Below are 25,157 nucleotides of genomic sequence, written 5' to 3'. Positions count from 1 at the left end.
TGACGACACTTGATTGGGGGTGAATGGCCAAGACTCTGGCGAGGACGTCTAGAGCTGTATGGCGCGTCCATGTCGTTGCGGAATGTATGGCGTTGTCCGTTGAGAGCTTGTTAAGTTTTGAGATTTGAGTAAGAATATTGTCCCAGCTCACCTGGTCCTGCCAGCTCCTACACTCTTAATCTGGTTCCACACACAAGTAACAAAAGTTGCAGTTATAAGTGGAACTTTCATTTATATAATCAAAAGTTACACTTATAACTGGAACCTTTTTAACACGTATGTGGTACCAGATTAAGAGTGTATCAAGCTGCGGAAAATACTATTTGCTTAGCTATGGGCGGACGCAAGTTAGAACCAGCAATCCAGTCGTCTGAAAACTGAACGGCTAGACCTCAAGACGTTTGCCTGATTCGACCTTTCCTGAACGCCTGCCATTTATAGGCAAGCGACACGGTTCTAAGTGTAGCGCCAACGCATAACAATCTTTAAAGACAGGACCGCTATCTGTTAAGGCATAAGTACGCATAATTCAAGACAGCATTCAGAATGCAAAGACTTTTTACGGCCACAGATTTTACTGTGCACAAGATTTTTTTTTTATTACGCAAACTTGCTATGTCCTAGAATTGACGCGTAAATTACATCAGTGTCCTTGATGTTCTTAGCGAGAGATGTTGATCGCACAGTAAGAACTGATTTCAACTTTCAATTACTCAAACTAAATTTGTCGAATTCGTTGTGCTGGCTGATAAAGATTACCATTCGGCTATAGGGGCAAGGTCACTGAACGGAATTGAACGGAGCATTCGCATGGTGGCGAAATATGAAAATGTTCGTCCCCAGCGCTTTAAGACGAAGATCGATCGATTGATCCTGATGGGAACGTATGCGTCAGTTTTGAATTTAAAGACACAACTGGACTAATGAACAGACGCAGCAACCGCAGCATAGCGTGTATCCGATTCTCCAACTGTGTCGTATCATCAAGGGTAGCGCATTCACTCATATCGTATGTAACTGCGCACGCTTTAAAAACACAAGCATTTAATTATTAAGGAGCAGGCTACAATGGCCTCCCTCAAGGAACTTGTGTCGCTTCAAATATTTGTATTTTTCTTACGCAGCAATGAAGACGATGTTGTAGTGGGAGATAATACCGAATAGAGGTGATGATAAAATCATTGCATTTTAATGTTAAGAGAGGGCGTGACGTAACCCGGGCTTCGCGACAACGCTGAACATAAATGGAAGGCAGGATGACAAGGAGGGCCTACATGAAAACTGTGGACAAGAGTACGAGATCCACCATTGCGTGGGGGAGTAAATGCATGGAGCAGTACAAGTTACATATTCGAGAAGAGCTGTCGCCGAAGGTCTTGTGTCACGCAGCGCGGTGTAAACATATAAACAATGAAACTTCCATTCAGCAAACAACGTTTTTACAATCCGAACGACGTCGTATCCGAGATAGCAGCCAGTGCATGCGATCGATATCGATTGCTGTTCCTCTTATGCCGCACTCTAAAAGCCAGTAGCAAACACTAAACTTCAGCATTATAGTAAACAAGCTGCGAACTCCAAAGCATTAGAAGCTGTGGGCCCGGTCATGATATCTCCAGAAAAAACATCGATCACACCTAGAGAGTTAAAAAAAATATTTTTTTTTCGCTTGCGGACTAAAGCACGCGAAAACCGGATCACATTCCCACTTCAGATATGCAGATATCAAGTTGAAAAAAAAATGTTCAATCATGTGGACGGGTTTTTTATCTAGTGCTGGTGGTGAAAAAACTAAACATATTCATATTGAACACTTGGAAAGGTTGTTACGCCATCTTTTGACCTTAGCTTTATAAGCACTCACGTCAAAGGCAGCGCTTCTTCATTTCATCATGCAAATTGGCTTGGCGTTTCACAAAATTTCGGCCAATTATTTTATGAAAGGAATGCACCGCCGCCAGCGAAACAAACAACACATTTTGGATAATGTAGTTTTTGAAATGTTTATCAAAATACATCAAATTAATGATTACCTCCTGTAAAAGTAGCTTTCCAAACTCTTTAATAATCCGTGTAGAGTCCATTCGGTTAATTCATTAGAGGCATTTAAGACACAACTGATGCATTTTGGTTTCCATCGATGTACCTTTTACGCGTTTTTTACCCAGGGAACAAAAAAGGTGCGCGAAATAGAAAAATAATACACTGCTCGACTCTTTCTCAAGCATAAAGCGTTAAAAGGCATCTTTTGAGTGAACAAACATCAGGAATGTATGAAAGCTCAATGTGGGATGGAACCCCGGCCTAAGGAACCACCTTTCTATGGAGGCTAAAATATAGGCGCCCTTGAGCTATGCGGTGTAAGTGCACGCTGAAAAACCCCTGGAGGTCGCATTTTCTGGAGTCCTCCATAATAACGTCGCTCATATCCTGAGTGGCTTTAGAACGTTAACCCATCCCAATAAAATTTTCAGTCAGTAGTTCACAGATATTAAGGCCTTGCTTTTGCTTACGATTTCATATTATTCATTAACGTGAAAGCCTAAGAAAGCTTTCCTCGATTCGAGGATTAAACTAGGAACACTTACTAAAGCTAGTTAAAGACCATAATTCAGCTCAACACTTCAAAGCCTCCATTTTGTAGTTTAGGAAAAAACACAACCCAGTAGTATTTACTTTTCCCTTTTTGTTATGTAGACACTTCTTGCCGTCAACGTGCAACACCTATGGGTCAAAGTCTTAGCTATCTTGCTTTTTACAAGTTTCTTGCACTGCCTTGTGCGTTTTAAGCTACGTTGGCTTTTATCTCTTTCAACAAAAAATGTCATCAATAGCAATTTTTACTCAATCTTTACGGAGCTCTCAATGGGCCGAATCTAGATTTCCCATGTATGGACTATTAATCTGGTTTCACATACTCGTTAAAGACGTTCTAGTTATAAGTGTAACTTCCATTTTAAAAAGTGCAGTTTCACTTATAGCCCTTTTTTTCACGTGCAAGTAAAACCATATTAAGAGAGTGTTCAGACTTAACATCTATCCAACATTTAAAGCAATCTTAACAAAAATGTTCAACGTGAGTTTTCGTACGTCGATTACTGTGGATATATTGGTCCCCGGTATTTTTTCAGTGACTAGCTCACAACAGATCTCTCAAAATGTACAGCTCACGACAAGTGATTAGGTCGTGACATCTGAATGCTTCGTCAAGTGGAGCAGTTTTCCAATCGTTGTGGCAACGTAACGAGGAAATAAAGATTTCATGTGCATCAGGAAAGCGGAAACTACTTACTCACACCTAGTCCTGATGTGTCGTATTTGTACACTGGATGCCCATAACTAAAATTCGGCAGGTTCGGTATTTTATAACAGTTGCACATTTTACGAAATTGTCGATTCTAATCTTTTTTCAAGTTGTTTCTTTTCCTGATGACTTTGTGAACGTTTTCCTTCATTTTTTCTGCGGCATCACTTTGTGCCATCTCATATTGTTCCTTCCATTTGATACTTTACGTACAAAAATATGCAAGAGAATTGACTTGACTGTCACACTCAATCCACCTCAAGACAGCGGTATTTCTTATTCGATCTAGGTGCAGAACATTTTTATCAAGTATTCCGATTGAACAAACAGCACCACAGATGTGTTGACAGTGCAGAAGTCGGCTGGACAGGTCTCCAAACAACATAAAGTGCGCGTGCACCGATTCTGTGTAGATAGTGCGGTGTCTTTGTTAGCCCTGCTATAATATTTACATGAAACTGGAAGTCATGTTTTCGCCCACGCGTCGAAAATGTTTCTTCTTAGATCAGTGGCCATATGTGTATATATAAACGGAAATGTCGATAAATTTCAGACGAAGTTTTTCTCTAGCCTAGGTGGCTTGTGATTTCTCTATCCCATTCAAGTCGCCCATACCTGGTAAAGTTTTCAGATCGTTTAGTTTTCGGGCAGCTTCAGTGTATGGGTGTCTCCTCCAGACAAACATTCCTTTGAACGGCAGGCCATCCTTTAAACGTGTTCATTTGTACGGACATTTTTGCCGCCTCATTTGAAACTCGCCGTTATTACTTTGCTTACCTTTATGCCGCAAAAAACATTAGGAATTTAGTGCCTACTTGATCTTTAAATGAAACTTGTTGCCTATACCCAGGCTTCTCCCGAAGTGAGTATGCAATTTTCGCTTCAGAGTCCAAAAAAAAAAAACTGGATGAATACGACAGTATAGTTTTAACTGCTCGCTATGAAACTCAGAAACTGTAAAGACGGAATGACATTGGCAATAGAAGATGCCATTATTTTTCCTTTATCAACTAGCTATGATTCGCGCGCCTCTGTATACTCATAGTTCGTAGTGTAATACAATAACGTTTTTGTTATTCTGTGCCGAATATTTCTTAAAATTACATAAAGTTGTAACTGAAATACCCCGTATATCTTTTTGGTACCTTGTGTAAAATATAGGTGATGCGCAAGTTCACAAAACGTGTATTGTTTTGATTCCACAATCTATACCATCTTCATATTCGCGACAAAATGCCAACCTGCTCACGAGAGCATGCATCTGCTTTGTAGCCTCTTATACAGCGTCTAAATTTTGTGTCCAAATTATTCTCAGCCTGCTCTCTACACCATGGTTCTGGCCATCCATCGGATTAATAATTTTGTCGGACTCCCGACAAAAGCCTATAGAATTCATGCAAAAATGCAAAGTCTCAGGCAACATGAGCCATCTTTTCTTGTTTTTTTTTCGAGTTTAGGCCCGCCGCGGTTGAGCTGTGATTAGGGTGCTCGACTGTTCTACCCAAAAATGCGGGATAAAGTCCCGGCCTCGGCGGCCGCTCATCAATAAACGCCAAAATGAAGGCGTCCGTATGTTATTCCGCGTTAAAGAACCATGATGGCAAACATTTGCGAAGCGTGTCTCATAGCCTCAGTCGCTTTAGGACGTTAAACCCAAAAAAACCAAACCAGGCCGAGTTGATAGCATATTAACTTAGTCCTTCTCTACTCCATTAATAAAAATTTGTTTAGCTCAGGAATTATTTACGCACAGCTTAGTTCGTATTGCATAGCTTTTTATCCTGCTATAGAAGGGGTTCTCGAACCTTTTGACACAACAAACCACAAAATTCATCCATATATGCCCAGAGACGTCACCCCTTCCCTTTCCGTCCCAAAAAGGCGATGTTGATTGTCTACTGATCCGACCTGTTTTGTTTTCTTTTTTATTATTTCCAAGTATTTTTGAGTATTTTTCTTAATTTTACAGTATTAAAGACCGTTTTGCTAAATAACCGGTTTCCCTTATGCTGAAAATTCTGAATCGAAAACAAGAATGAAAAAAAAAAAAAAACGACAGTCGCAAGGCGAAATTCGCTTGTAACTCACGACCTTGGCTAAGCCTAAACCAACTCGGGAGCTTGCATAATCATGTGGTAATCCCGGCTTTCTATTGATTTTTCATTTCATATTTTCCATTGGTTATCTTCCCTTCTATGCTCCGGTGGTAAGGGAAATTTTTAGAGCTTCATCTCTAGTGCTAGCATTCCTCAAGATTGCGTAATTGCTCAATATGACCTTGAGCAATATATATTCCATACGAACTGGGCATACCACACGCGGACAGCTGAGCGCACCGAAAGATAAGGGAGGAAGGTGGGGAGTTAAAGTGGAAAGAGAGAAAGAGGAGCCGTAGTGGAGAAGCCTCGGTGTAATTTCGACCGCCGGCGGACCTCTAACCAGGAATGACGTCAATGCATCGCATAACAACAGGGGTTCTTAGTGACTGCAAATTCGTTTAAAGGAAAGACACAGTATCTGTACCGCTCCTCCGGGGACACTTGACCCGTGCTGTAAAGGAAGGTAGGGAGGTGGGGGCGAAAATATAAAGAAAGAAAGAGGTGCCTTCGCGGAGAGATGCGTTGTAATTTGACCACCTTGGACTCTTAACGTGTACTGACATCGCACAGCAAGCCGACGCCTCTCTGGTTCGCCTACATCAAAACGCAGTCACTGGAAACATTCCAAGAAAATTGGCGGACGCTTCAGCTTTTTATTAATTGTCAAACGCGATAGCTTTATCAGGCCTTGCTTGCAGTCCTTAAAATCAATACTTTGAAGACGATAGATTGATGTACAAGGCTTTGAATCGGGCGGCGGCTCGTGCAATCTGTTGCGGCCGCCCAGCGCGGTCGAAGGAATTTTTCAGTGAGCGCCTCATCGCAGTAAGCAAAGCGGAGAGGTTTGCTACACGCTTAACAATTACATCCGTAACAATTTTGTTTTTAAAGGCACACCTAAACATTAGCTGGCAGTCATAGGCGAATGCATACATTAGATACACCTTTATTCAGAGACCAGCAATGCGTTTCTGTGGCGGAGTGGTTGTGTGCTCGCCTCGCCCAGAAAAGGGACAGTGCGAAAATCCGCGGGTTTCGGCAAACCTTCTACTGTTTCTTCACTCTCTTGCGTTTTTCGCGTTACAACCTCTACGCTGACACCGGCTTTTCTGCGACACGGGGCACTTAACGCTTTTGCTTTATGGTGCTGAGTGAGACGCACACGCTTTTCTGTCATTGGTAGACTAACCAGGCGATGCGAGCAGCCTCGAGTTCTCGTGCACCAAAAGCGCCGCCTCGTGGGCCACGCCCCCTTTAAACATTTTGACCGGCGTTCTAGCAACGCGTGCCTCTAAAAAGGGGTGTTTATTGAACCACGCACTGTGCCTGGCTCGCAGGCGTAGCTGTAAATATGAGATAAATAGTGGAGGAATTAGGGTGAGCGGCATCTAGTGGGACCTCACGGTAGCATAGAAACAGCCCACGAAACCCCTGGGTTTCTCGGGAACCTCCTTCAAAGCTCCTGAACTAAAGCATGTCATGGAATAATAGGTAATAAAATCAACAATCTTAGCCTCACAGTTATTGTAACACAAAAATTAAACAGCCAGTCGTTACAATAATTTCGTTACATACAAATAATACACCAATCGAATACATCACTTCACTGATCTGTAAAAGTAAATTATTCTTATGGCTGAGTTCTTCCAGATAAAATGCTCCAAACTCTTTACATTACATTACATGAAATTAACAGCAAAACATAAACGAGCTTATTGGTTAGGCTGAGATGCTTCGCACGTAAAAGGTTTAGTTGTGACACTAATTCTGTATCACTTAACACCGTTACGAAAACCCGTGCCAGACAGGGAAGTGCAGAAATATGAATAACTACTGGATCACAACACTACGCTGATTTTCTTCTGTCCAAGCCGTTTATTATTAAAAACTACTGGATCACAACACTACGCTTATTTTCTTCTGTCCAAGTCTTTTATTAATAGAAACGATCGCTTTCTTTCAGTTGTGGCCACTGTAGGTCGCTGCCCCTCACCACTGCCGCCACCGGTCGGAACAACTGTTGGATAAAGGCTAGCCGGTGACCGGACGGTGAAGCCCTCTCCTTCCAACTACTGGTGCCACAGCAACCGCCAGCACTGCTGTTTCTCCGTTTCTGGCCTTTCAAATATATCTTTGATATTTACACCTCATCTGCTGCCAAATAAGGAAAGCTGTACAGTGTAATCGGTAGCACTAAAATTGCTATCTGCTACTACAACAGAGAAACGGAACTTTGGTCTCGATGTTTCCATTTCGTTTCGATGTTTTAATCTTATGAAAATCACAGAAGCGTTGCCTTGAAGCAGAACACTCAATTAGGCTGGTATTACCCTCCTTTTTATAACTTTATCATAGACTGCATCTTGTTGTTATAGTTGCCAAAATTTTTTGTCTTACAATGTCCCTTAGTATTTAACGCACCTCATATTACCTGACCGGATTGACATGGGGTGATGTGGAAGGTTATGCAGCAGAGGCAGCAAAATAGTTTTCTCTGCTGATTTCAAATATTGATATCTGGCAGTTGCTACATCCAGTACTTTTTGGACGTAAATCCACAAGGTCGCATAGTGTTAGGTAATCACAAGCAAGGTTAAGAATGCCTCCACAATTGCTGATTGTTATATTAGGCATCCTGTGCACTCCATTACATTCTAATCTGACTCTTGAAGAAAAATCTCTTGACGTGATTAGGAATATTCAGCCGCACATGAGGCAGCATTATGAAGTGGCGCTGATAGCGTGCAAGGGACACTGGGATTTTGTAGACCGTTTCTGGCCAGAAACATTGCAGCAGCCCGTCACTCTGTGGACTTTGCTGCATCCGGGCTTGCCCGGGCTGATGAAGCTGGTGGACGATAACATAAAAAGAGGCATCAAAACAAGTATACTCATACCAAGCCTCGGAAAGCACTCTTTGCGATGTCCTCAAGAAACTATCGGCTACAGGCTATTTATTTACTTAGTCGAATGGATATTAATAGATGCGAGTGCGGAAGGAAATAATTTCATGAGGTTTTACAAGTCGGAATCACCCGTCAGGAATTTCACATGCGAAACAGCAAAAACTAATACACTGCAAAACGAAACGCACAGAACAATTTCTTCCTCCAATAATCCGTCCTTGTATTCGAGAGGCTGCAGTTTCAAGCTTAAAGAAACAAAGCCTGCAAACAAGAGGCACTCTCCACTACGCAACAGTGTCATTCGTAGCGCATGCATTGTAAATACTAAAATTAGGCGTCATAAACAAATATGCTATTCATGGCCAACAAACATTATTTTCAGTTCCATTTCATTGTACAACGCCACTGTAGTTCAAACGTTCTACAACGAAATAAACGTTCTTCGGGGCGAATTGTTTTCTAGTCACGTTGATGTCTCTACCAGCTTGCTGTCAGCTCATGAAGGCTTACCAATGTATTTCGGAGTTCCCGGACTGATACAGTATGCTTATGAAACCTTCTATGCCAGTCGCAACCACGCTTCGCCACTGTCTATGTTTGACATCTTCACCAAAGCTAAATTAGGTCTCTTCTTAGTCATGGCCACGCTTTCCTCCTGTTTCCTGTTTTTCCTCCTATCTGATTTTTACAACAAAAAACCTGGATCACCGAATACCAACGCAGACATGTTCATGTTTCTCATAGCATCCTTCTTCGCCTCGTCATCTCCTATTCCTCGCATAAGACTGGCTTGGATTTCTACAATAATCTGTGGCTTGTGGCTAGTTGGTATACTTCCGTTTTCTAACTACTTTCGAAGTGAGTTGACATCGAAGCTGGCTGTTCCCACTTTACCTGATTCCATTGATTCAATCGAAAAATTGGATGCTGCCCTTCAACAAAAGCGTATGGTTCCATGCCTCAAAGAAGGATCATTTCAGCACACTTCACTGAAAACAAACATGAAAAAACAACCTTACCACCAAATCGATAATGGCATGTCTAATTTGTGCTCAACAAAGCGATCGAATTTGCTATATGTTCTCTGACCCCTTTTCGAGAATGTGGAAGGAGAGTAGGGAGCTCGTAGAATCGCGAGACCACTTAAACCGAGTATTGTTCACGATAGTGGTCCGGAAGAATTATCCTCATCTGGAAGCATTGAGACAGTTCATTAGGAAAGTTATCGAAGCGTCTCTTCTCCGTCTACCTAATGAGATTCAACAAAATATTTTATGCACACAGGCAAATGCATGAAAGAACAGAATTACAGCGTCTTCAAATAGTGCAGCTCGCCCCCTTCTTTGGCGTTTTCATGGCATTCTTGGGACTCGCTACCGTTATTTTCGTCATGGAGACCTTGGCTATACACTTCAAGTGCAGAAGATATCACCAACAAATTTACATGCGCAATAAAATGCTCAATAGAGCTCCATGTATTATACTTGCATCAAGCAATGGTTAAGGGAATGCAGTTACTCGTTAACAGTTTGCTTTGTGTCTATCTTATGGCGCTCAAATTGGCGTGCCTATTTCAGCGTTACTTTCGCAAAGCATATTTCATATTTTCTTCAAAATAATGAACCAACCAAACTTCTGCAAAAAGGACATCCGCAGTGAGAATAAAGTTCCTTCTGGCTGTAACTAAGGTAGTGTTTCTGTTTACTTTGAAAGGCGACGAGTGCTTCCTTCGAGTATTCCATTGAGGTACACCTGAGGCTGCTGTGTAACGCACCATAAAATTGGACAGGGCACAAAACCCCTCACTGCTATCCAGTAATGTCCTCCACCCCTCAAGCCAAGCCACTTCAGACATTTCCTAGCGCCAGAGCTTCATCTCATACCATGCAGCGCTTCTCTCTTCAGTTACCGGATACTGACTTGCCCGCAGTTGCTACACCGCTTTACCACAACTGCCGGTAAGGAGACCAGTGTTAAGAAAAAAACTGTTGCACATCAAACTGATCGAAAAGCTGCAATAGGCACTCAATGAGGTTCAAGACTACCTTTCTGGCCGCTTTCAATTTGCAATGTCTGATAACATGCCTTCTCTAATAGCTGTGGTCACTTCGAGAGTTCCGCAAGGCTCCACCCTTAGCCCACTACTATTTCCAATCTATAATAATGATATCAATTTTCAAATTACTGTAGCATGAAACTTCTTGCAAATGACTGCCTCATCCTGTATCAAAAAAAAATAATAAAAATCATTACGACCACATTGTGCTTTCCCAATCACTTGACGTAGTGTTGGACTTGTGATAGAAGGGACAGGTGACGATCGTTTCTAAAAAATCGGTGTGCATGATAATAGCTCGAAAAAAGTACACACGTGTTTCCCTTGGAGCATTCATGGCACTCCAAGTGTAACTCCCAGCGTAAACCTCTCGCTATCACTCTAACCGCTGGCATCAGATGGGACGCACACACCGACTGTGCAACATCGGCAGGATTATGTAAACTGTTCTTCTCGAGAGGAGGTCCAGAACAATTATATTGTACTGACTCCCCAACTTACCATGTAGCCGTCGAAGATCTTGCGACACTCCCTATAATAGTAAAGTGCGTGCGTTTGAATTTTTTACAGCAAATATAGCGTAAGAATTATCACACTATGTGCCAAAATATATTTACCCGACCCAGTCTCGACAGACTAGCCTCAAACATATTTTACATTAACTGAATATTTCCGTCATCTAGTTGCAATTATTCATTCATATTATGTCCTATAGACACCCGAGAATAGAACAAACAGGACTCTTTCATTACCACATGCCGACATTAACAACATTCGCTACAAAGATGGAAGGCATTTTTCTGCAGCATCATTTCTCAGTTATCCCCAAGGGGCCCTGACTATTTATATTACGTTTCACGTTTCCTTCTATTGTGTTAAGCTGTGCATTAGCCTTTTCGTAGTCTTAGTTTGTCCGCATAGGATCGAATGCGAATTATTTAGTACTGCTAGATTTATCGTATATGCTCCTCTACTCTCGTGCTTGCCTTGGCACCTATATTTAAGTGCATGTTTTTCACTGGTAATAATGTTTTATTATTCCTAATTAAAACTCCTTCAATATTGGCTAGTAGCAATCTCACATAATTATTGTGGTCGAACACGCAGACCTCATTAGGCAGTGACCACTGCATTATCCAAACTTCCTTCTCTCTAATGTCTATCATTCGTACATTAAAACTTGCTCAAAATCACAGACTGGGAAAGTACCGAAACCTTCGAAATGATGCCCCCACTCAAATTGATCACCTTGTAAACTGCCACGTCGGAGATCCCGAACACTATATAGTTGGACGTAGCCGATAGCCACCTTCTACGTAGGTGGGAGGCACACAACAGCTTGCAAGAGCAGTGGTTCCAAAACAAGCCAAACCGATCTCTTTAAAGACGATCTCAGCCGTGATTAAGGTCACAAAGTAAGGCGCGGCGCAGCTATCCCGACAACAATGGGGGTAGGTGTGGGACCATCATCGAAGGCAACCTCGGACTTCGAGACACTTGGAAAATTCTAAGGTGCCTTCTAGAACATTATCACAACGAAAGTTCTCAACACCGCAACTTAGCTCATCTTATCCACGGCTTAAACATAGATGATAACATTTTAATGCAAACCCTAGAAACCAAGTTCCTCACGAATGCGCCTTCATACACGGGCAGCCTGAACCCGATCTCGATGCAGACATAACGAGATGGAACGTTTGAGCAGTGATGCATAAACAACGCACTATGTCCGTTCCGGGAGCACATGGGAGAACAAAGGAAGCTCTACGAAGCCTTAACGACAACTCAGCTCAAGTCGTGACCGACATTTTCAACAAGCAGTAGAAGGCAGGTACTCTTCCCCCGCAATGGACACACGCGGTAGCCACCTTCAATCTCAAATCAGGGAAACCACTAGACATAGCCCACCTACGAATATGCACCCTGCTCACCACAAGACACGACGAGAAGCTCAAGTCAAAACGTTACACAAAGCCCACGTGAATGACACCGAAGCGGCCTACATAGACACGGATAAATACAATCCCCCACGACATATGCCATCAGTGCACTTTCGTAGAACTTTCATCACACAGTTTCCGCCTCTTTTAAAGCGAAATCATCTGCATAGGCTGAAGAGGCAGCCATAGCGCTAGCTATCTCTTCCACTGCCTCAATCATTTTAGGCTATTTTGAACCCGTCATCCTAAATTTCGCAAGAGGGCAAATACAACAATTCACCTATTAAATATTGCCCTCTGAGCCCACAGCTCCCCGAAACATTCACATCGTCTAGGCACCATACTATGCCGGCAACCCTGGCAACTAGGCAGCTCACTCAGGTCCCCGAGTGCATGTCAGCCGTGCGGGGCAAACCGAAGATAGGGAAGCACGGGGGACAGGCTTCTCACCTATAATGATATAACTCTTCACTATCGAGAACAACTCATATTGCACGCCTCACTGTCAAAACTCCATAAAATTATCTGGCGACAGCCACACGCCAAAATCTTTCCCTCCCCAGCATCATTGGCCTTGGCACATCCGGGCCGGTACGACCCCAAATGCTCTCTATGTGGTGCACTTAGAGTAACCTTCTATCAGGTAAAGCTCGACCCACATTGAGCGATTTTCCCACGGCAAACCATGTGAACTGCCGCTCGGCGGCCAGCAGTTCGCCGCCGATCTCCAAGCCGGGCCAGATATATTCACCGGCAGCCGGGCGAACGGCCACCGACCACCCAGCGATCGCAGCACTTGCTGCCGCTCCGCGCTGGCTGCAGCTCCGAGTCGGGCGCACCGACGATGCGAAGAACTTCAGAAACGTGTACTAAATTTTGTTCTTCCCGTAAATATTAAGCCGAATGTCAATACATAGTCCTTTTCGCGGATCACTGAGCCGTACCGGGTGGCTGAATAGAAGCGACAGCTGCGATGCAAGCAACGTTCTGCTCATAGCCAGCTACTGCCATTGCGGCACAGCTGCTCCGGTCCCTGCCCGGCTTTCTCCTTCCGAGACACCGAGTTCTTTAGTGGGCGGTGCGAACGAGGTGCAATAACGCTATCACGTTCCACTCTTGAAGGCGAAGCCTAAGCGTCCTCCAAATTTTTTATCATCAGAGCATTATATTGAAAGTTAGGCAGTCCCCTGAGTAGACCATTTACTATAGCACGAAGGAATTTCATACCGCTGTTTCATGTATCATCGAAGCGAAAACATAGGCCTAGCCACGATTATGGAGCAGCGCACGGCTAGAGCACTGCCGTCCGCCGCGCTAGCGGCCGGCACAATTTTAGAAAGGTCACGCCATGAGGTCCTGTAAGCGTTGAGGTTGTGCCTACTCTCAAGATACAGCTGAAGCGGGACCTTTTTTGCCGTTCCGCTCGACAGCCCTTGCTCAAACCTTGCTTTAGAGAGACGCGCCTGTAGCACGCTGTTGCTGCGGTGTCGGACGTACTCGGAGGCTACATACAAGCTCTTTCGAGTGCCATTTTAAACGCTGGTTGGTTGGTTGGTTGGTTCATAGGAAGAGAAAGGCGCAGTATCTGTCACACTTGCTCTGTGGACACCTGAACCGCGCCGTAAGGGAAGGGATGAAGGTGGGAGTGAAAGTGGATAGAGAGAAAGGGGTGCCGTAGTGGAGGGCTACGGAGTAATTTCGACCACCTGGGGATCTTTAACGTGCACTGACATCGCACAGCACACGGACGCCACTTCGTTTCGCCTCCATCGAAACGCAGCCGCCGAGGCCGGGATTCGATCCCGGGAACTCCGGCACAGTAGTCGGGCGTCTTACCACTGCACCACCCCGGCGGGGATTAAACGCTGTCTATTTTATATGTTTCTCTTGAAATGTCATTTAGCCGCCACTTTTTCGATCCATGAAGTTGGCCCTTGTTTCACAGAAAGATTGTGAAGCAGCGCCAAATTGGAGTCTCAAGGACCAAAAGCGTTGGGAGATCGCTGTCTCCAGCTCGAACGCAGCCGTGCAGCATATGATGGTTGACTGGGCTTATGTGGTCGGTGCCAAGCACAGCCTGACAGACACCATAAGAGGCCAGAACCACCCGAATCCTTGTGTTATACCCTGATACCCTCAATAAAGATTTTACCAGCAAAGCCGCTATTACGTGTTGGTCCAAAGCCCTCCACTACGGTACATATTTCTCTCATTTTTCACGCGCACTTTCCTCCCTTTGCTTACGGCTCGGGTAAGGGGCCCATGAAGAACTGTCACAGATATCGCGCCTTTTCTTTCCTGTAAACCACTTTGAAACTCCCGATGCCTGCTGTACAGCGTATGCTTCTGCATGCTGTGTTGTGTGGCCCCCGCTGCTGCGGTGCAATGGTAAAACGCCCGACGACTGTGCCGGAGTACATAGCTTCGATCCCGACCACTGGCGGCTTCGTTTCGATGGAGCCGAAACGAATAAACGTTCTCGTGCTGTGCGATATCAGCGCAAGTTAAAGATGCCCAGGCGGTCGAAATTACCATGTAGCCCTCCAATGGCTCCTTTTCTCTCTTTCCATTTTCACTCTATCCTTTGTTCCTTCCCTTACGCCGGTGGTGGTGGTGGTAAGAACATTTATTTACACAAGGATGTTTGGATCGGCCCATAAGGGACCGGTCCTTACAAGCACTAAGTGGAGTTCCCTAGTTGGGGACCCCAGTGGCGGTTGCCGCCGCTCGGGCGCGTCCGACTAAGGCTTGTTGGGCCTGTAAGTCGTGGCAGCCGAGCAGGACCGCCTCCCAGTTCTCCCGGGTTGGGTTGGGGATGGGGGAATAGTCGGGTTGGAGGGGCAGGCCCACACCACGTGATAGATGTCAGAAGACACCGCTCCACAGTGTGGGAAGCTGCCACTAAAGGAGGGGTCAAAATGTTTTAGGGCTGCCGGGCACAGCAATGTATTGGTGAAAAGGCGGAGAAGGAGCCGCTCATCCGCCTTTTTGAGACCTTTACATGGCCTGGGGTAAAGGCGATGACAATTTTGATAGTACGTCGTGATACCTTTGAAGGTGCAGGCCGGACTAAAATCGGGTTCCTGATCGGGTAGGGAGGAGAAAACAGCCCGGTGAGAGAGCGCGCGGGCGGCTGCGTCTGCTGCCTCGTTTCCTGCCAAACCCTGATGAGCAGGGGCCCATATAAGGTAGCGGTGTGCGGGGTCCGTATCCCGTATGCAATTTAAGTAGATTTTATAGGCTAGTAAGGGAGTCCAGCCTTGTCTGACGTTCCGACAGGCTCCTCGCGAGTCGGTGATTATGTATTTTGAGTCGGAGGGGTTGTGGTGTCTACAGAAGGAACCGTGACAGATGGAGCTCCTTTCCCTTCCTCAGAGCCAAATATTACTATTAGCAGTCCCCAAATGAAAAACGCCGCACGGATGCCTGGACCATACGTGTATGTGTGCGCGCGCGTGTGTGTGTGTGTGTGTGTGTGTGTGTGTGTGTGTGTGTGTGTGTGCGTGCGTGCGTGTGTGTGTGTGTGTGTGTGTGTGTGTGTGTGTGTGTGTGTGTGTGTGTGTGTGTGTGTGTGTGTGTGTGTGTGTGTGTGTGTGTGTGTGTGTGTGTGTGTGTGTGTGTGTGTGTGTGTGTGTGTGTGTGTGTGTGTGTGTGTGTGTGTGTGTGTGTGTGTGTGTGTGTGTGTGTGTGTGTGTGTGTGTGTGTGTGTGTGTGTGTGTGTGTGTGTGTGTGTGTGTGTGTGTGTGTGTGTGTGTGTGTGTGTGTGTGTGTGTGTGTGTGTGTGTGTGTGTGTGTGTGTGTGTGTGTGTGTGTGTGTGTGTGTGTGTGTGTGTGTGTGTGTGTGTGTGTGTGTGTGTGTGTGTGTGTGTGTGTGTGTGTGTGTGTGTGTGTGTGTCCATCTTTTATTTCCACCAGAATACAGGCCCCCTACTCCCCGCCCCAGGCACGCAGGCCTAGCGGAGGGGCCGGGACCTCTGCGATTAGAGGCAGGCAACGAGGTCTTGGCTCCTCACGGCGTCTTCCGCCAGGTGGATGGCTTGCGTCCTGCAGAGTTGGAACCTTGCTCCGCACAAGGGTTTCCCGGGCTTCTCTTTTATCTACTTTTGTCTTAGTCCCTGGGCAGCTAGCCTATTCCCAAATCGCGTAGTTGGCTTCCCTCTCTCCCCACATTGGTTCGATTTATCGTCGGATTTCTCATCTTTCTGGACTTGACACAGACCGAGTGTACGTAATTTCTTGCCTGTCGACGTCGCCATGCGGTGGTCACTTTTTTGCCAGACTTTTTTCCATTGGCTGCACCAGTTTTGTGTTTGTCTACAATGTTTGACAATATCTGTACAAAATATATAGATGTTCGTCCATGTTCTGGCAATAGGGTGGCTCTCCGGTTACCCGGAAGTAGAGAGCTCGAGCTAACTCGTGTGACGATTCGTTATGAGAAAAAGAAGTGTGCGCTGGAGTCCATTTTAAGCTGACTTTCCTATTCATCTGTTTTGTGGCCAGTATTGTCACCGCTTCCTGTGCAATCCTGCTCTTTCGTATATCGCCTGGTGACGTCATGACCAGTCGTGACATTGTGATGACACACACCATCCGGTAATGAAATCATAATCATTCATATCTGTAATTATCATCATCACTTTCACTATCACTAACTACTAGAAACTAGCGTTATTGATAAGTATGATGACGCTAGCGAAGGAGAACTAAGATATATTTCTCACGTGTCCGGCATGGCAAAATCAGTAAGACAGGACGGGACGCCGGACATCGCGTGAGGAATTAAAAGCTTTCGCCTTAAATAACGAATAACTATAGAGCCGTGATTCAAGAAAATGTCGCTGAATAACCGTGGCGACGGTTGAGGAACAATTGTAACTCATATCACCAAGCACAGGCGAAGGGTTGCGTGATTCGAGGAAAACATGCAGTCCCCGAAAGAACGATGCCAAAAATAATATCCCGGAGCTCTTAGTTTTTCATTAACCACAATAAGGACGAGTAGAGTTTATGGCTTGACATAAGTGAACTTGACAAATCAATGCATGCCTGCAGACATTGCAGATACTGACATTGTATGAGGAAGAAGTGAATGAGATCTCATTTCCGTGGATAGTGCCAAGTTAGCATCGTCCGTGGCGGCCATAAACAAGGTTTGTTCTAAGTGGACTTTCATTTTCACGTGCGTCTTGGTAACCCGTTAGAAGAATGATGTTACCGCAGAAATATTAAGACAAAGTCTGGGCAGTGTCAGTGCTCCTGTAAGGCAGAACAGTGTATACGCTAGGGAGATCTCTGCAAGAGTATAGACAGAGGGTTGCAAACAATTTTTATCTCAAGTTCGTCCAGAAGGCAAGAACTAGCAGCGATGTTATATGCTCTGCTGCAATAACATTTTTCCTACATAAGCAAAGGTCCATCGCTAGGATTTGTACAAACCAGCCGGTAGCAACGGCGAAACGCGAGTTTTGTAGCGTCAGTTTTCTTGTATGTTCTTGGGGAGTGATTTTAATCGCACACAAAGAATTGATTTCCCTCGCCACGATGGTTTCAGGCAAACGCTCATTTAGGAAAACTAAATTTGTCAGATTTTTGTGCTTGCTGAGGGAGATTGGCATTCCGCTATAGGTGGCCAGGTCACTGAACTAAATCCTGGCAGCGCTTGAAGGATTCTCATGGTAGTGAAGTACGAAAATGTCCGTGCGACACGCAATAAGACTAAGGTCGATCAGTTAATCCTGGTGGTAACGTGTCAATTTTGAATTTAGGACAGAATTTGACATATTAACGGAGGTAGCAACCGCAACATGATGTGTGTCCGGTTTTGCAACTGCGTCGTATCTTCAAGGATAGTGCATATGTTCATATCAGAGGTAATTCCGCATGCTTTAAAGAGCAACGACGATTTAATTATTATTCAGGAGCACGATATAACGGCATCCATCACAGAATTTGTGACAATTTGTTTTTTTGTTTCTGAAGTAGCGACGGAGACGGCGGATGTAGCAGTGGGAGGGAAGACGGGATAAATGTGATCATAAAAACATTGCAAAATTTAATATAGGTGAGCATGTGACGTAAACTGGGCTTCGCGCCACAGCTGACCGTCACGGAAAGCAAGGATGAGAGGGAAGGGCTACGTGAAACCTCCGGACGAGGGTGAGATCAACCATGGCGTGAGGGAGTAAATGCATGGAGCAATACAAGTTACATATTTCAGCAGAGCTGTCGCCGCAGTTCTCGTGTCACGCAGCGCGGTGTAAACTTCTAAACACTGGAGCTTTCATTGAGCCAAGATTGTTTCCACAATACAAACGGCCACCATCCATGACAGTACCTAATACCCTCGATCAATGTCGAAGGGAGACTGCTTGTCTTTTTATTCTGCACTCTAAAGCTAGCTATGAACACCAAACTTGAGAATTATAGCTAACAGGCAGCGAACTCAAAATCATTGGAAGATGTGCTCCGGTCACGACATTGCCAGGAAAACCATTCACAACTAGAAATTTCGAAACAGAGCTTACAAAGTAGTACTGATATTTTACATTGCACCTGAGGTAACAAAAAAAAAAACTTTTTTTGGCATACGCACCAAAGTACGCGAAAAACAAACATTCACATCACCACTTCAGCAATGCAGATATCGGGGTGAAAAAAAAAACGTTCATTCATATTGAACAGCTGGAAAGGTGCGCCACCATTTCAACTTTACTTTGTAGAACCCAATTGTCAAGGGCAGCACTTCTTCAGCTCTCTACGCAATTTGGCGTGGTGTTTCACGTAATTTCGGCCAAGAATATCGCCGAAAAAACATGCACCGCAGCCAGCAAGACAAACAACGCTTTTTTGAATGTGTAGCTCTGTAAATGTCTATCAAACTACATCGAATTTATACCTCTGGTAACAGTAGTTTTCCAAACATTTTATTAATTTGTGTACAGTCAAATTGATTTATTTAAGGCATTTTAAACGCAACTAATGCATATTGATTCCTGCCGATGTACCTCCTACGAGAAGTTTTCCCCAGGGAAGAAACAAGGCACGCGAAATAGGAAGAAAAACAACACTCCATTTGTGCTCAATCATAAAGCGTTGCATAGCGTCTTTTGAGTGAGCAAACATGAGGATTGTCTGAAGGCTCAATGCGGAATCAAATCCCGGCCTCGGAGATTACTTTTAGATGGACGCATAAAGATACTGCACTACAGCGTCTCTCATAATCTGAGTCGCTTTGGGACGTTAAACCATCCCAAAACAAACCAAGCTTTAACCTTTTTTTGTTTTTACTCCTTTGACACCATTTTGCCTGAGTAGATGACAGATAGTAAAGTCCTTGCTTTTCTTACGATTTCATAATATTCCTTAAATGGAAGACTTGAGAAAGCTCACCTCGATTCGAAGATGACATTAGGAGGCGAAAAGCAAGGCGCCCGCGTGCTATGCGATGTCTGTGCATGTTAAAGAACCCAAGGTGGTCGAAATTTCCGGAGTCCTCCACTACGGCGTCTTTCATAGCCTGCTTTGCTTTGGGACATTAAACCCCACAAACCAAACCGAGCCAGGAATACTTCCCCAAGTTATTTACAGAAGAGTATTCAATTGAATGCAGCAAAACCGCCCTTTTGTACCTTAGGAGAAAACACAACCCAGTAGTATTTCATTTCCGCTTCGTGCGGTCAACTGCGTGCACTCAACATGCGATGCCTCAAGGCTAACGTCTTAATGTTGTCTTGCGCTTTACATGTTTTTTGGACTGCCTTGCGCGTTTAGCTATCTTGGTTTTCATTTCTTTTAAAACAAAAACTCTTCAATACTCTTTACGGAGCTCTCATAAGGCCACATCTAGAGTTTCCATGTATGACTCTTTATCTGGTTCCGCATAAGCAATAAAAACGTTCCATTTATAAGTAGAACTTCCGTTATACAAGTGAAGTTCCACTTATAACTGGAACTTTTTTACACGTATGTGCAACCTGATTCTGAAAGAGTTCTGAATTAACACCTATCCAACAGCTAAAGCGTTATTACCGTCTATGTTCAGCAAAAGTTCTCGTAAGTCAATTACCGCCGTTTTTTGTAGTGATTCGATCATAACAAATCTTACAAAGTCTGGTTAGCTCGTGACATTTGGTTGCTTCGGCAAGTGGTGCAGTCTTTCATTGACTGTAAGAACCTAATTTGGAAATAAAGACTGCATTGGCTCAAAAAAGAGCGCAAGATACTTGCACACACCTAATCCTGATATATGTATATGTCATCCGCTGACGTGTCCGCAAGCCACTTTTTTGCTGGTTCGAGGTTTTGCAAGAATGGAATATTTTATAAAATTATAGATTTTTGAACTCTCTTCAAGACGCTTTTTTTCCTCTTGGCTTTGTGAAGAGTTTTGTTCGTTTTTTCTCAGGCACGTTCTACCTCGTAATGTTCCGATGTTTGGTACCTTACGCACGAAAATATACGGGAACAGAATTAAGTGCATGACTCGATTTCCGGCTCAAGACAGCAGTGCGTCTTGGAAAGGAATACTTTAAGCAAGGTGCAAAACATTTTTATGAACTATTTCAACTGAATAAACAGTAACGCAGAGTTGTTGACAGTTGAGAAGCCGGCTCAGCACGTCTTCAGTCAATATAATGCGCGCATGCACCGATGCCGTGTTGAGAGCGCGGAGTCTTTCCTAGCCCTGCTATCTGATTTTCAAGAAGCTGAAAGCTGTGTTTCACCCACGCGTCGAAGATGTTTCTTTTTAGGCCAGCGGCCGCATGTGTATACTGAAACGGAATGTCGATAAAACTCAGTTGAAGTTTATCTCTAGCCCATGTTTCTTTTTCATTTCTTGATCCCGCACCAGCCGCCCTTATCTGGTCAACTTATCTGTGACTGTCCAAACTTTCCACCTACGAAGAGAACAGCAAAAACACTTAAGGGCACTGCCGTTTTGAGGCGTATTTACTGTCGACCCTTTCTCCAAGATCGTTTCGTTTTCGGGCAGCTTCACACTATGGGCGTCTACTCCTGAAAAGACTCTCTTAGGTAGGACTTTCTTTCAACATATTCATTCGAATGCACATTATTGCCACCACATTTCAAACTTGCATTACTTTCTCGTATACGTTTATGTCGTAAATCTTGGTCCATTGCAGACGTCCAATATTTGGAACTTGCTGCCCACTTGATTTTTAAAATTAGCTTTTTTCCTACCATTGCTTCTCCCGAAATGGGCATGCAATTTTCGCTTTGAAGTCTGAATCAAGAACTGGATAGTTATGGCAGTATTGTTTTAAATTGCACGCTAAAATGTTAAATGAACACTGAATGGCATTTGAGAATATAAGACGTCATTATATTACGGTATTGACTAGCTGTGGTCAGCGGGTTTATGTACTCATAATCGGTGCTGTATTACAATACGTCTTTTTTTCTATTGTTAGCCCAATACTTTTTAGTTACCTGATGTTGTCTCTGAAATACCCTGTCTAGCTTTTTGTATTTTGTGTTATATGTAAGTGACTTACCAAGATACTTTGTTGAGTGCGTTGGTTCTTATACATTATTAATTTAAACAGCGCGAACACTAAGACAAAGAACAAGATAAAAGAAAGCCACAGTACAAGCGCTGAATCACAACTATGCCTAAGCCCAAGTCACTTTTTGTGCAGCAGGTGAACCCAGGGGTTGGTTCAAGTTATTGTTTCGTTTTCTTCATGTTTGTTTTTTCTGAGCCTTGGAGTAAAGGGCTTAGGCCTAGTTGTGAGTCAGCGCTTGTACTGTGGCTTTCTTTTATCTTGTCCTTTGATTCGTGTTCGCGCTGTTTAAATAACTAATGAATATATAAGTGAGCCGCCTTGTACTGACTCCACAAGAAGAACGTTTGGATAAATTCAGAGAACCTGCAACCATTACATTTTGAAATCTATACCTTTTGCATGCTCAACCGACAAAAAGCCGACAAATTTGCTTTCTACCTTCTTATAAAACATCAAACTTTCGTGCCTAAATTATTCTCAGCCTTGCGAAAGCCTGCCCTCTACATCATTGCTCTGGCCATTAAACACCTATGGAATGCACGTCGCCTACAGAACGAGCCATCCATTCCTTTTTTTTTAATTTTTCGGTACGCATTGAGGTCCGCCGTGGTTGCGCAGTGGTTAGAGTTCTCTGCTGTACCCGAAAACGCGGGATCAGGCGCGGTTCAGGTGTCCACAGAGCAAGTGTAACAGATACTGCGCCTTTCCCTTCCTGTGAAAGAATTAATAATAATAAAATTCCCGGGTACGGCGGCCGCTTTTCAATGAAGGTCAAAAAGAAGTCGCCCGTATGCCGTGATGTTATCGCGTAATAAAGAACCACGATGGTCAAAATTTCCAAAGCGCCTCTCATAGCCTGCATCGCTTTCTGACATTAAACTACATAAACCAAACTAGGTCGAGATGATTGTATGTAAACTGATTTCTTCAGTACTCCATCGATGAAAATGCGATTTATTTAGGAACTATTTACGCATGGCTTAGTTCGTATTACATAGCTTTCTTTGCGCTAGAAAAACGATTTGTAAACTTGTTCACAACACAAATCCCAAACGTCAAGGAACTCCACCCCTCCCTTTTCTGTCGAAATAAGCTGATGTCGCTTACGCATTGACCCGTTGTGGTTGTTTTTTGTCATTATTTTCTGAGTATTTTTTATTTTAGTGTAGCAAAGACCGTTTTCTAATTTGCGGGTTTTTTCCCTTATGCTCAAGACTGAATCGAAAACAAGAATGAAGAAAACTAGCCACAAGGCAAACTTTGCTTATAACTCATTCCCTCGGCTAAGCCCCGACATGTTCGGCAGCTTGCATAATCACGTGGTAATAGCCCGGCGTTCTACTTAATTTTCGTGTTAGTTTTTAGTACTCGTTTTGTATTGGTTACCTTCCCCTCCTTGCTCCAATGGTAGCATGGCGTAGCTGCATTTTAGAACGTACGCAGCTAGCGTTCCTCAAGGTCGCGTTATTTCGTAATTTGATCTTGAGCAATATATAGCACAGGAACTGCGTGTATCACATGTGGACACCTGATAAGCGCCGTGAGGAAATACATTGGCAACGGCTTACCTGAGCTATGCCAGGATAAACGTAGCGAGAGGAACGTTTCAAGGCTGAGCTTGTGGTCATTCACGTCTAGCAATGAGAGACAGCTTTATTTACGCCACAGGGGCATTTTGGGCCACTAAAGCGCGATGAGTCGAAAGCATCTGTTCGGTGGTGGTCTGAAGCTCTTCACTACGGCATCTCTTTAACTCCCACCTTCCTCCTTTTCCTTTCAACTCGGTTAAGGTGACCGCGGAGATTTGTGACAGATAACCCTTTTCTTTTCTGTAAACCAATTTGAAACGCCGCTGATGCGTGCCTAACTGAATCTACTTCTACATGCTGTGTGGCGCGGCGTTTGAGGAAGGGCCAAATGAATGGGGCCGCACAGACGCCTGGACCGAACCCCTTTCGGGGTCAACTTCGTATATCCGTCAATCGCCTGGTGACGTCATGCTCGGATGACGTCACATCCGTGTCACAAATGCGACTTTGCTGCCAATGTATTTCTCGCTACAAAAAATGTGGGTGTGAAAGGGAAAAGATAGAAAAGGTGTCGCAGTGGGACTCTGCGGCAGAGTAATTGCGACCACGTGCTGACTTCTGAGGTGCACTGTCATGAAGTAGTATATCGTACAGCAACAGTGTGTTCCACATGACCTAAATACAGCAAATTGGTTTATAGGAAAGGCACTGTATTGTTGTTTTAGTTGTTGCGACTGTAGGAAGAAGGAAAATAAAACGCAGGTTCCTGCTACTGGCTCTGTAGCTGAGGGCTGCCTTGTGCGGACAGTGGAGAAAATATAGAAGAAAAAGAAGTAGATAGAAAGAGGCGCGTCGCAACTAAAATCCCTCGGTGGCGGGTTCAATGATCTGATTCATTTATTTATAGGAAGGGAAACGCGCGGTAACTCACTTGTTTTTGTGGATACCTCAACCGCGCCGTAAGGAAAGGGAGGAAGGTGGGAATGAAAGTGGGAGAACAAGAGGAGCCGTAGTGGAAGGCAACGGGATAACTTCGACCACCTGGTGATCTTTAACGTGCACTGACATCGCACAGCACACGGACGCCTCTTCGTTTCGCCTCCATCGAAACGCAGCCTAATCAAACTGCTTCGGGGTTGTTATGGTTCTAGGAAGAAGGAAAAGAAAATGCACGGGCCTACTACTGGCTCTGTAGCTGAGCCACCTGATTGATTTAAAAGAAGGGAAAGCCGCGGTAACTGTCTCATTTGTTCTCTGAACACCTCAACCGCGCCGTAAGGGAAAGGTGTAAGGTGGGAGCGAAAGTGTAAAGAGAGAAAGAGGAGCCGTAGTGGAGGGCTACGGAGTAATTTTAACCACCTGGAAATCTTCAACGCGCTCACATCGCACAGCACACGGACGCCTCTTCGTTTCGCCTCCATCGAAACGCAGCCGCCGAGGTCGGGTTCGAACCCGGGTATTCGACACAGTAGTCATGCCTCTTACCACTGCACCAGCCCAGCGGGGCGCTTAGCCACCTGGTGCGGCTATAGGAAGAAGGAAAAGAAAATGGTTGTTTGGTCGGTTGATTGGTTTGTTGGGTTTATCGTCCCAAAGCAACTCAGGCTATGAGAGACGCCGTAGTGGACTCCAGAAATTTCGACCACCTGGGGTTCTTTAACGTGCATTGACATCGCACAGCACACGTGCACCTTTGCTTTTCGCCTCCATCGAAAAGCGGCCGCCGAGGCCGGGATTCGATCCCGCATCCTTGGGAACAGTAGTCGAGCGCCGTAACCACTGTGCCACCCCGG

The sequence above is a fragment of the Amblyomma maculatum genome, chromosome 11 (assembly GCF_055883805.1).
Source record: "Amblyomma maculatum isolate TAMU_Amacu chromosome 11, ASM5588380v1, whole genome shotgun sequence".
Taxonomy (NCBI): domain Eukaryota; kingdom Metazoa; phylum Arthropoda; class Arachnida; order Ixodida; family Ixodidae; genus Amblyomma; species Amblyomma maculatum.
The sequence above is the reverse complement of the archived record's forward strand: the minus strand, read 5'-3'. Positions refer to the sequence as shown.